The sequence below is a fragment of the Canis lupus genome, chromosome 22 (assembly GCF_003254725.2).
Source record: "Canis lupus dingo isolate Sandy chromosome 22, ASM325472v2, whole genome shotgun sequence".
Classification (NCBI taxonomy): Eukaryota; Metazoa; Chordata; class Mammalia; order Carnivora; family Canidae; genus Canis; species Canis lupus.
The window spans coordinates 17,049,323-17,062,961 of NC_064264.1; the positions used below are offsets into that span (position 1 = coordinate 17,049,323).

At 34.3% G+C, this 13,639-nt stretch overlaps 1 long non-coding RNA gene across 1 annotated transcript in view; it reads right to left on the minus strand.

The window, feature by feature from the left end:
• Window positions 1-2,200: 2,200 nt before the first annotated feature.
• The window catches only part of LOC118351930 (uncharacterized), a 34,861-nt gene continuing 23,422 nt past the window's right edge, over window positions 2,201-13,639 (minus strand). The window contains exon 3 of the long non-coding RNA XR_004808177.2: window positions 2,201-2,442. This is a non-coding gene — a long non-coding RNA (uncharacterized LOC118351930). The remainder of the gene's footprint in view (window positions 2,443-13,639) is intronic.

Below are 13,639 nucleotides of genomic sequence, written 5' to 3' on the forward strand. Positions count from 1 at the left end.
CTCTGAGTTGCTCAGAGGTTCACCTCGTGATTCAGAGCGCAGCCTGTGGTTCACATTCACTGGGTTTACTGAACCCTAGTTTCGCCCTTCACTACCTTCTACGATCTTAGGCAAAATGGTTAACTCTCTTAGGATATTTTCTGATTTTCCAGTTATAAAGAAGAGAGTAATAATAGAGCCTGCCTCATTCCACATGATGGTTGTTACAGGGATAAATGAAGCAATCCATGTAAAGTGCCGAGCATGGTTCCTGGCATACCAAGCCTAGATACTTATCAAAATTAGTTACTATCATTTACATTTATAAGTGCTCACATATATCCTTGCACAATCTAAAAGATTTCAAAACGGAGCAAGCAAGTAAGCCTCCTTAAGACAGTCTCTTTTTAAAAAAGGGTTTCGTTATTTTTTTTTTTTTAAGATTTTATTTACTTATTCATGAGAAAGGCAGAGACACAGGCAGAGGGAGAAACAGACTCCTCACAGGGAGCCCAATGTGGGACTCGATCCTGGATACCAGCATCATGCCCTGAGCCAAAGACAGACGCTCAACTGCTCCCTAAAGTAGGGTTTTTGAGACTATAAGATAAGAGGAATTTATGCATATTCTCACAGGAGGAACCTTGAACTTTTTAAAAAACCTTTCAGCCAGCCATGAGCCTAATCATTCCCATTCTTGGGAGCCAGTGTGATTTCACAAGTTTCAATACCTCATTTACATATCAACTCAACCAATCCCAGTTAATCTAGTTTTGATCCCTGTTTTGAATAGAGGACCCGAATGAGAACTACACTCATAGCCTTTTGCCTATATAACTCTACCTTCCTCTTTGTTTTTCTGGGAGCACAGTTCAGGTTTCTGTTTGAATCTGTGTCCCCCAAATTGCAATTCTAATTGCCTGATTAAATTCCTGTTTTCTTAAATTTTTACTTAAGTCTTGGTCTACATCAAATATATCCTTTCTCTACTCCCATACCTAACATCATAGCAATTATCAGAGCTAGACTTCAATTCAGAGCTTCCACTTTTTATTTTTCTCTTTTTTTCTCTTTATTTTGGAATATCTATACCATGAAACATAGAGTCTGAAATAAAAAAAAATTAAATATATAACAACTGAAATTTAAAAAAATATGAAACCTGGTACAATTTACTGTATGTCATTAAAAAACAAAATTCAGCCCAGTAAATTTGAAGATCTAATTGTCTTTAGACAATGATTTATGAATTGGGCAACATCCCAACTAGCAAGTAGAGGGGAGCTCCAAGGCGCTGTATAATATGGAACGTTTTTAAAGGCAGAGATGAGGTGGGGAAAAAAAGGAATTTAATAGCAAGGAATATGTTGCTTTCAGCAAGGCCCTAACCTTCTGGAAGGGAACTGAAGGAGCAATTAGGGATCATCTCCTGGTGTTAACCAGGAATTTCCAGCTTGGCTGGAAATTAACGTTTATATTCCTAGGGAGGTTGAAACTGTAGTTAGGTTAGCTATTAAATCTTGATTTACTACCATGGGGCCTTAACATAAGTGACTCCATTTGGGGCCTGTGATTTTCTTTTTAACAATGTTCACATGTTGTTTCATTTGCTTTGAATATTTTATCAGAATTTTATAATTCTTTGGGTGCAATTGCTTAAGCCTCCTTTATACTTTATCTCTCCGTAGACACTCCATTCCAATCCCTCTTTTGCTTCTTAGAATAAATCACCACTCTGCAGCTTGTATCTCTCCCAGTCAAGTTTTTAAAAATTCACCGCATGTGTATGTGTTCAAAAATAATGTACTGATATTGTTTTGTAAGTTTTAAAGTTTTATGTAAATGGCATTATGCCATGTGTATCTTTCTGCAAATTGCTTTTGCCTTCAATATTGTAGTTCTGCAATTTATTTATGGTGAATATAAAGATACAGTTGGTTTATTTGAACAGTTCTAGAATATAACCTGTGTGACTATATCCATTCTCCTATTGATAACACGTAGATTGTTTCCAATTTTCTCTATTACAAAAAGTACAGCAATGAACAACTGTATTCATATCAGATTGTGCAAAAGTGCAAGAATTTCTCAAGAGCTTATATTTAGAATAGAATTGCTGACTAATAGGGCATGTACCTCTCCTGCTCTATTAGTTTTTTATGGATACTGTAATGAATTATCACAGACTGTCTTAAAACAACACTTATTTATTATCTTATTTTTCAGTAGACTCTCAGTATGCCACAGTCTCACTGAGCTTAAATCAGTGTTTCAGCAGGGCTGCATTTCTTACTGGAGCTGTACAGAGAATCTGTTTCCTTGCCTTTTCTTGGTTTTAGAGGCTGTCTGCATTCTTTGGCTCGTGATACCCTTCTTCCATATTCAAAGCCAGCGATGAAGAGTTGAGTCCTCTCATTTCATTCCCTGGACATCTTCCATAGTCAGATCTCCCTCTGACTAGAGCTGAGAAAGATCCATATTTAAGAACTCAGGTTATTACATTGGGTCCAGTTAGATAATCCAGAATAATCACCCTATTTTAAGGTCAAGTGATCACACTTGATCTTAGCCAAAAGGCTGAGAAGCCATTAAGGGTCAAATGATCAGTATCCTGAATTCCATCTGCCACTGTAATCCTCTTTTGCTTGTAACCTAACATATTCATAGGTTCCTAGGTTTAGGACACTGACATTTTTGAGGTCGTTATTCTGTCTACCACATCAGCATTTTGTAATATTGTCTAATAGCTCTCTAAGATGTTTGTACCTGCTATGTTCCCACAAGGAGTGGCCGAGTATTCCCTTTTCTTTATCTCTGGTCAATGTTGAATATTGTTGGGTATTTGCATTTTTGCCAGTCTGAAGTCTCTCATTGTTGGTTTAATTTTTATTTTCTTAATTAATAGTGAAATTAAACTTTTTATGATATATTCATTAATTATTTTGACCTCCCCTTTTGAGAATTGTTCTGTTATCTATTGTTCCTTTTGCTAGCTGCATTGCTTTTGTTTTCATATTAATTTCAGGAGTTACTTATGTTATCTGTTAATTCTTGGTAGGTTGGGTGGCTTCTCTCAGACTGTCACCTTATTAAAAACTGCTTTTTTAAAAAAAATAAATAATGCTTTTCCCTGATTTTTATTTAAGAGTTAAAATTTCAATGCAACAAAATTTATCAATCTTTTTTAGTTTGTATATTTTATTTTTTATTTAAGAAGCCACTCTTAATCACAGGTTAGATATTGCCTTATTTTTCTTTAATATTTAAAAAAGGTTTTTCCTTAACACATTTAAGTCCTTAATCCACCTGGAATTTTCTGGGCTGTAAGGCAAAGACTCAATTTTATTTTATTTTCCATATGGATTGCAATTGTTTCAATCCCATATTGAAACATATACTGAATTTTCAATCCTTTCCCCATGCCTTTCCTCCTTCTGGAAGCCTGCCATTACAGATTTCTATTTAAGATTTAATCCTTTGTCTTTAACTACTTACCTGCTTCTACTATAACCCTACTCTCACCAACATTTAATGAATGCTTATCTGCTCTACCTTAACCTGGGTTTTGAGGACATTCATGTATTAGTTTTGCTGCAATAATAAATGGCTTCTAATTTCTTTTAGTTTTCAACACAAAAGTTTATCTGCCATTTAGGTTACATGTTGACTGTGTGTCAGTTGCTCCCCTGCTTCTGCCCCATATGTCTTTTCATTTTTGAATCCAGGCTGAAGTTGGAGATGTTCCCTCTCTGGAAAGTACAGGAAAAAGAGAAAGAGAGCTGTTGGAATCATGTAGTGACTCTCAAAGTCTCTGCTTGAATGTGGACTGCATCATATCCATGCATTTCCATTTGTCAGAGTCATGTGATTAAGCCATATCTTAATGGGGCCAGACAGTACCCCCCTTCAGCAGAAGACATTGCAACTCACAACATACAGAGCAAAGGATGTAGAATTCTTTTTTTTATTTATTTATTTATTTTTTTTTTAGCATTCTCTTTCAGAATGGGAGAGTGAATAATTGTAAAAATTAATAAGTTTGCCAGAATGAGTATGATTGTATCACTTATATTTGTTAATTGTATATGTTTTAGGCACTTGCATATTTGATATATTTTACATTAAAAATAGTAAATTAATAATCTGTACATCCCAACTGAAAGACTTACTGGATGCAATAGCAGAAAGTATGAAACAAAAAATGAAGAAACTCATGTAGTTTACACTCAGAATATCCCGGTAGAGATAATGATGACATGGTAATATAAAGTTTGAAGAAAAATAAAGAATATTTTCTAGAAATAATGTTTCACATACAGATGAGAAAGGAGCTCACACAGTTCCAACCAAGATGGATAAATGACAAAGTAAAGGAGGAAATTCATAAAAAGGAAGAATTGGTTGAACCTGTTACTAATGCCATGTCAATGAAGCTTAGAGTTTTAAGCTGAAGATGTAGCATGTTAGATTCATCCATATATGATTCATCCTGAATTCATTTTCATAGATCATACCAGTTTCCTCTCCATTCTTCTTAAGATCTTTACTTGCCATTTCAGGCATATTGATTTTTTATTTTCTTAAACAGTCATGCTCTTTCATTCCTGCCCAGGCAGTTCTTACTGCCTGGACTTTCCTTCATCTTTTCTATGCTAATAATCACCCCATCCTCTGTGCTTCATTGACCTTTATACATACTTTTGTTATAGTCCTTATCACTCAAGGTATACTATGCTTCTCTCTATTTCTACTTACCGACTAATATCTAGGGGAGCAACTTACAGAGTATTTGATTAGTGGGGGAATTGTGCCCCTTACTTTTTTCAGTACTTTTTCCAACTTTTCTGCTGAGATTTAACCCATCATTCAATACAGTAATTTTTAATGGTAGTCACACCATTCAAGTAGTGCCTCCTGAGAGGAGTAGAAATAATTTTGGGAAAGTGCCACTTCAAGGAAACTTTGGCCTGAAGTCACAGATTCTGTCTTAAGTGTTGAGTGGTCTAAGTGGTTATTTTAGTCTAAGTCTTCTTTATCAAGAAAAAACAAGCCTTAATTAACTTAAAGGTGTTAGAAGGAAAAGTAAGAGATGCCCATTCATTTTTATCATTGCTGTGAAAATAACTTATTATTATAATTACTTTGAGCATAAACAGCACAACTGATCACTTGATTAATGATAAAGACTTTATAAATTGTGGTGAAACCTATATTTTTAAATTATAAGATAAAAATTTAAATAATTTTTCCTTACAGTTTTTGTAACTTTGAATCTCAGGCCTTATTTTTACTATGATAAAATAAAAGATGAATTACAGAAGTGTTTTCATGACCTACAAGTGAGCCAAATATTGTGTTACATGTATTAGAGAGGTACACAATGATAACTTATCTGGGATTTATAAATCCCAGTGGAACAGAGCAAATAGACACCAGTGTCTATTTGATGCAGTTTAAAATTATGAAATACCAACCACATTATAGGATAAGGCAAGGCAGAGGCAGCAAAATTAGGTACCTGGGGGTACCTAATTACCTACCTAATTTATTTTAGTCATCCTCTTTAGAGTGTTCAGTATAATCTAATTTGATTAAATTTGATTTTGAAGGCTGCTTTCATAAATTAGATAGCTGAATGAATATCTGATTTGGGGGTTGGATAACTTAGACTACTATATATTTAGACATTTATATCTTTATATTTGAGTAATTTAGGAAACATTAAGTGTATTTATTCTTATAGTAGTGAATGCTTGAAAATGTAATACAACCAATTAAGCCCAAGGAGGAAAAATAAACCAGAGGTAGTAAAGAGAATGAAAACATAAAGAAGTGTCATAATTTTGAAACATATTGGATATATTATGCCATATAAACTTACAAGAAGTAGTAAAACTTTTGTCTTACATAAATTGTTTATAATGTACTAGAATTCATAGACATATTGGTGGAGGGTTTTGTTTTCTTTTTTTACTTTAGTTTACTTTTTTTTTTTTTCACTTTCTTATATTGCACTAAATAATTTCGTTTTGGGCAGCCCAATATCTAAACCCATTCCATTCCAGTTTGGGTGAAATCTTACATGAATCATTGTATGTGGCAGAGGCCATGTTTCCCATAATAATAGAATCAGCCATTCTGTCTCTTCTAATGACCCATACCTTGTACATCTTCAAGAATTGTTTAGGTTAACACAGATTTTGTGCTATAGATGTCTATGACTTAAAAAAAATAAACAAGAAGTTATTAAATGGATTCAGATTGCCACAATTCTAAAGAGACTCAACTAGTTAGCAGTCAATTTGGGGTCTCTTTGTACAAAGATCTGTGAATGGTTTGAGATTTTACCTACTTTCAAGTTAACAAGTTTGTCTGTCACAGTTTAATGGATCCTGGTAAAGATATAAGACTTCGGCATCAGAGAAAAAGGATAGTTTTTCCACTCACAGGAACATGCTCACAGCAATAGCAGTAGCCAAAGTACTAGCACTTTTGCATGTTTCCTGAGTCCCATTGTCTTCAGAGCTATATGAAGAGTGGTAGATGACACTTGTATACTCAGTGAGGTGCATGACAAAATAGGAGCATTGAGAGTCTGAATCTTTCATGGACAACAAGCATACCTACTCTTTGCTACAGAAGGAAGCACTATCCGACTCTTGTTTTCTCAAGTGCTTCACTATACAAACATCCTTGAAGGGTAGTAAGTGCCTTGCTCACAAGATGTACAGAAATTTGATTGACTGATCAAAAGTTTTTTGATATCCAACACTCATGTATCAGGATTATTCTATATTATAAGATCTATGCCTCAGAATAGTATGCTCTTAAGTGATAACAAGAAAGAAAACTTTAATCTGGAATTTTTTTTTTATAATTTTGTATTAATGCTACTATTCTTAAGTAGAAAACACTTATATAAAGAATATCAAATTTAAATTCCATTTACAGGTCTCTTATGAGGAAGAAAAGTGGTAAAGTGTTCTGAGTATAAAGTTTTATAACTCTCAACAAAGATTACCACATATATATTTAATAACTGTTTTATGTCTATTAAAGCCAATGATGAGAGGCAAATCTAATTCTGTTCTAAAGACTAATCATTGACTAACTTATTCCTTGTGATTTAGGAAAAGTTTTGTTTTGTTTTTACAATTTGAAAAGATTCATTCCATTTTAATGCTAGGTTTATAACAAGCAAACATACTGGTTGAACATGAATTTTTAAGATTTTTTCCCCATGTTTATTAGACATGTTTTATGGTATATTCATTGTTTGATTTTTATTTATTTATTTTTTAATATTTTTTTTTATTTATTTGAAAGAGAGAGAGAGAGAGAAAGAGGGAAAGCAGCAGGTGGGTTTGGGGGGAGGCAGAAGAAGCAAGAGTCCTAAGCAGATTCTGATGCAGGGGCTCGATCCCACAGCCTTGAGATCAGGACCTTCAGGACCCCAGCTGAAACCAAGAGTCAGATGCTCAACCAACTATACCACCCAGATAAATATTCATTGTTTTAAATGCACACACAGAATTGTTTCTTCAATTTCTTTTTTCCCCCTTGATAATGCCATTTCTGTGGCATTAGCAACTGAATGCTATTTTTTCCATTGTCATGAATAATAGTGACAATGGCATTAGTACCAGATACACAAGTGGCTCTGATAATACATAATCTGACCTTTATCTCTAATCTGATCAGCATGGGCTGCCACCCTTCTAGCTGTGACATAACAGCTGTTTTGATAGCTGACTGCAATCAATCATTGCACTTGCCTGATTCAGCAATGTTGAATTGCTTTGAGCTTTTCTCTGAGAAAGACTACTTCACTCTGGGAGTTGGTGGCTAATATTTGTCTTCCTCTATGTGGCTTTTGAGAAAATCTGATGGAATTATTAATAAAACAGAATGACAATGCATATGCAAGCCTAATTTAAATAAACATATGTTTAAAACTATGTTGTGAACCAAAATTAAAATTAGGGAGCTGGTTTTAGAAGTTTGGAATGAATGTCTTAGATACCAAAGTTAAAAAAAGAAAATCTAAGGCCACTTTACATACTTGTTAGGCTCTAATATTAATCTTATTAACTAACAATAAAACTGAATGCCAGTAGAAAACAATGTTTTCTAAGACCTAAAAATTAAACAAAGGTAGACATATTGAATTAAAAGTGCCATTTTATTTATCTTTACTTTTAATACTTGGGGAATATGAGAACTCTGAGAATCTGAGAGGTCATTATATACATGCCCATTGTTTTGTGGGTTCAAAAACTAAAGTATGGAGATATTAAGTGATGTTTCCAACAACCATGGTGGTACCAGAGGAGAGCCTTGGTCAGAAAAAAGACATGTAGTAGAAGTCCACTTATAGAGCTAGAAGAAAGGGGTGAGAGCCTCTGAGAGCCAGTTTTCCTCAAGGCAGAAGTATATAGGTATCAGTAAACTCACCACTAGACGGGGCTTTAAATGACTTATCTGTCCAAATACATAATATATTGGTTTCTTTATGACTGCTGGCAGCCCTATATACACTGTCCAACCAGAATCTAGTGATGTCTTTGGGGTGCCAGTACAATTACCAATTCATAGTACTGTAATGGAACCAACATGAGTTTTTTCCTTGGTGAGTCAGAAACGACACCAGGTTGAGTTGTCCCACAAAGAAAAGTTGATCTGTAGCACACAAGGAGATCACAAAGAATGGCTTCCAAAGCCATGATGCCCCAAGCAAGCCTTTTATTTAAGGTTCCTTTTATTTAGGGTTAGGGTGAATATTTAGACAGGGAAGCTTTGTCATCAGATGTATATAGAGGTGGGCAGAAGGTTGCACATGTGCCTTAAGGAAACATGCCAATACATACATTGTATCTTATGTAAACAAGGCTTGTGCCTTCCTTGGCTGGAGATTTTAGTATTCTAATGAGGTAATGGTTATCACTGGTCACACCAGAGGTCACTCCATGGTCCATCTGCACAGATACGAGTCAGGAGTTAAGCTCAAACTGGTCTGAGTGGTCTGGGCCTACTGGAGGTCTTGTCTGGGCAGGTGCAGTTACTCAAGAAGCAGTTTTGCTTTCCATTTACCTGAGTTAAGAGATAAGCTGGAAAGAAGAGCTTAAGGGAAAATATGGGACAAGGTTGGTGAGTATAAGTAGGTGGGCAGTAAAGGTCAGATCTTAGGGTCTAGCTGGTGGCAGTACTACCATAGCCATTTATTTCACCTTGATTTTTTGCTGTAATATTTTAAACTGTCATCTTGTAACTAAGTAGGCTTTTAAAGAGCTGAATAAGGAAATTCTTTTTAAAATGTTTAATAGGGAAATTTTAGCTGATGTTTTTCTTTTCTTCCCTTTAGCAATTTCCCTTATAGCAAGCAGATGCATTTATAATAATTTCTTCGACCTTAAAGGCTACTCAAAGCATGGTGGAAACTGATCAGTAATTTTACATCATTGATAATATGATGTTAGTGTTTCTTCAGCTGAAAAGCCAATTATTTAGCTACTTTCTTCATCACAAGGCAAAGTGTCTCTTTCCAGCTCAGCTGAAATAGTTTATTAATTATATTTCCTTATCTATCTAGACTCAACATTTTGTTTGATATTACTTTCACTTGCAAAAGCCAATGTACATACAAATGTGGGTGTAAAAAGTACAAACAAATGGATTCGCATGCATATTCCATGCATTGATATGAATGAAGGCTGTTACTCCTGGTGGTCGATATTAATTAATGAGGTCATAGGAGGAGGTGATGGTTTTCTATGATGTTATACATGTACACATTTCACATACACAATTAAATTTGATAATGTTATTCCATGTCTTATGTTTATACCTATTTTCCCTTTGCTTATGCCTAATGAACATAGACCACATCTTCTAATACTTTCTACTGAGTACTTCTTTTTAAAAAGTATTTTATTTAAATTTGCCAACATATAGTATAACACCCAGTGCTCATCATATCACATACCCTCCTTAATGTCTGTCACCCAGTTACCCAGCCCCTCACCCCCCTTCTGTAACCCTTTGTTTCCCATAATTAGGAGTCTCTCATGGTTTGTCTTCCTCTTTAATTTTTCCCCACTCAGTTTCCTTCCTTTCCCTTATAGTCTCTTTTGCTATTTCTTATATTCCACATATAAGTGAAACCATATCATGATTATCTTTCTCCAATTGACTTATTTTACTCAGCATTATACCCTCCAGTTCCATCCATGTCAAAGCAAATGGTGGGTATTCATCCCTTCTGAATGGCTGAATAATATTCCATTATGTATATATATAATATATATATGTATTATACACATATATGCATATACATATATATACCACCTCTTTTTTATCCTTTCATCTGTCAAAGGACATCGTGGCTCCTTCCACAGTTTGGCTATTGTGGACATTGCTGCTATGAACATTGGGGTGCATATGTCCCATTGTTTCACTACATCTGTATCTTTGGGGTAAACACCCAGTACTGAGTACTTCTAATACTTCTAACACTAATTCCTTTAAAATTATTTCTCAACATTGTTCTCCATATACTATGAACAATTTCTTGTTTTTAGTGGTGGGGAGGGGACAGGGGCAAAGGGAGAAAGAGAGAGAGAATCCCAGCCAGGCTCCACACCCAATGCGGAGCTTAATGCAGGTTCAATTTCATGACCTTGATCATGACCTGAGCCAAAATCAAGAGTCAGATGCCCAACCTACTGAGCCACATAGCCCCGCTATGTACAATTTCTAAATTATGTTGACTTGTATTATAAAATATAAGACTGCACCTATTCTCTCAAAATGTGCTTGTATTAACTAAAAGTTATACTCTGGCAAACTACTGAGCAGAGAGTTTACTTCAATGTTTTTTTTGATAGTAAATAAACACCTAGGTTAGAACACATTTAATACTATTTTCTTCTGTCTCCTTTATCCTACTCTACTTTTAAAAATTACTAATTTTGACATCCTATTTCATGATGAAGGAAAATGCACTTTTAAATTAGAGTTGTGCAGTTTTAGAATTAGAAGGAATGCCTTATCACCACCAAGTAACCTGATATTTCTGTTGACTTTATTTTTGGTATTAAGTATTTATTTCATTGCTTTTTTTATTTTCAAGCTTTGTTGAGATCATTAACATATAGCATTGTGTAAGTTTAATGTTTATGGTGTGATGATTTGACTTATGCTTATACTGATAAATTATTAACAAAATAAGGTTGGTTAACATATCCATCATCTCACATCATTATCATTTTGCTTATGAGTGTACTAATAACTTTTCAGATTTACTCTTAGCAACTGTTAACAATATAGTATTGTTAACTATAGCCACCATATGGTACATAATATTCCCAGAACTTATTTATATGATAATTACATATTATAACCATTGGACTACATGCGCTTCTCCCCAGTCCCTCCACCAGCTTATTCTCTATAGACCTCACCAGTGGAGGGCATCTGGGTGGCTCAGTGTTTGAGCATCTGCTTTTGGCTCAGGTCTTGATCCCGGGATCCTGGGATGGACTCCTGCATTGGTTTGCTGTGGGGAGCTTGCTTCTCCCTCTGCCTATGTCTCTGCCTCTTTTTCTGTGACTCTCATGAATAAATAAATAAAATCTTAAAAAAAAAAACATAAATTTTCTGGTCCTGAGTTTTCTTTATTGGGAGCTTATTAATTACTGATTCAATTATGTTATCATTACTAATGGTCAATTAGGTTATCATTCAGGTTTTCTGTGTTTCTTCATGACTCAGTCTGGGTCAATTTTACCTTTCTAAAACTTCATCTATATTTTGCGAGGTTGTCCAGTTTGTTGGTGTGTAGTGTTCATAGTAATCTCTTATGGTTCTTTATAGTTCTGGGATATCTCTTTTAAAGTCTCTTCTTTAACTCATAAATTTATTGATTTGAATCCTCTATCAAAATTTCTTGTTAGTCTACCTAAGGTTTTGTCAGTTTTCTTTATCATTTAAAGAGCCAACACAGTTTTAAAAATATTTTCTGTTGTTTTCCTACCCTCAATTTCATTTATTTCTGCTCTGATCTTTATTGTTTCCTCTCTTCTGCTAACATTGGGCTTAGTTTCTTCTTCTTTCTCTAGTTCTTTGACGTGTATAGTTTGGTTGATTGATATTTTTATTCTTGATATATGTATTTAGCTGTAAATTTTCCTCTTGGAATTGCTTTTGCTGCATACCATAATTTTTGGTATGTTGTGTTTCCATTTTTACTTGACTCAATATATATTTTTTAATTTGAAAAATTTCAATTCCAGTATAATTGACGTATAATATTATATTAGTTTCAGGTGTACAATATAGTGATTCAAAAATTCTATACATCATTACTAGTGATGATCAAGATAAATGTACTCATAATCCCCTTTATATATTTTGTCCACCCCTCCCATCCACCTCCCCTCTGGTAACCATCAATTCTCTATCGTTATGGGTTTATTTTTTTGTTTGTCTATTTTTTTCTTTGTTCGTTTAGTTTTTTAAATTCCACATATAAGTGAAATCATATGGTATTTGTCTTTGTCTGACTGACTTATTTCACTTAGTATTATACCCCCTAGATCCATCCATGTTGTTGCAAATGGCAAGATTTCATTCGTTTATATGTCTGAGTAATATCCCATTGTATATATACAAAGTATACATATACACTTGTTTTATCCATTCATATGGATATCAGTGGGCCCTTGGGCTGCCTCCATAATTTGATTATTGTAAGTAATGCTACAATAGACAAGGGTCCATATATCTTTCTGAGTTAGTGTTTTCATGTTCTTTGGGTAAATACCCCATAGTGGAATTACTGGGTCATATGGTAGTTCTATTTTTAATTTTTTCAGGGATGTTTATATAGTTTTTCACAGTGGCTGTTTGCATTCCCACCAACAGTGCATGAGGTTTCCTTTTTATCTACATCCTCACCAACACTTGTTTCTTGTGTTTTTTATTTTAGCCATTCTAACAGGTATGAGGTGATATGTCATTAGAGTTTTGATTTTCATTTCCCTCATGATGAGTGATGTTGAGCATTTTTGCAGGTGTCTGTTGGCCATCTGTATGTCTTTGGAGAAATACCTGTTCATGTCTTCTGTCCATTTTTAATCGGTTTATTTGTTTTTCTGGTGTTGAGTTCTATAAGTTCTTTATTTATTTAGGACATTAACCCTTTATTAGATATGTCATTTGAAAATACCTATTCTCATTCAGTAGCTTGTCTTTTAGTTTTGTTGACTGTTTCCTTTGCTGTGCAAAAGCTTTTCATTTTGATATACTCTCAATAGTTTATTTTTGCTTTTGTTTCCCTTGCCTCAGGGGATATATCTAGAAAAATGTTGCCAATGTAAGAGAAATTAATGCCGGTGCTCTCTCCTAGGATTTTTATGGTTTCAGGTCTCACATTTAAGTCCTTAATCCCCAATCTGAGTATTATCTATGAGGTGAGCCTATTATCTTCCTATTTCACCATTTTCCTCAGAAGTATTGTCCCAGTGTATTTTTGATTACCCATTTGATTTCTTATTTGACCCATTGGTTATTCAGGAATGTGTTGTTTAGTTTCCACATATTTGTGAATTTTCTAGTTTTCCTCCTATTCCTCCAGTTTTATACCATTATGTTTGGAAAGATT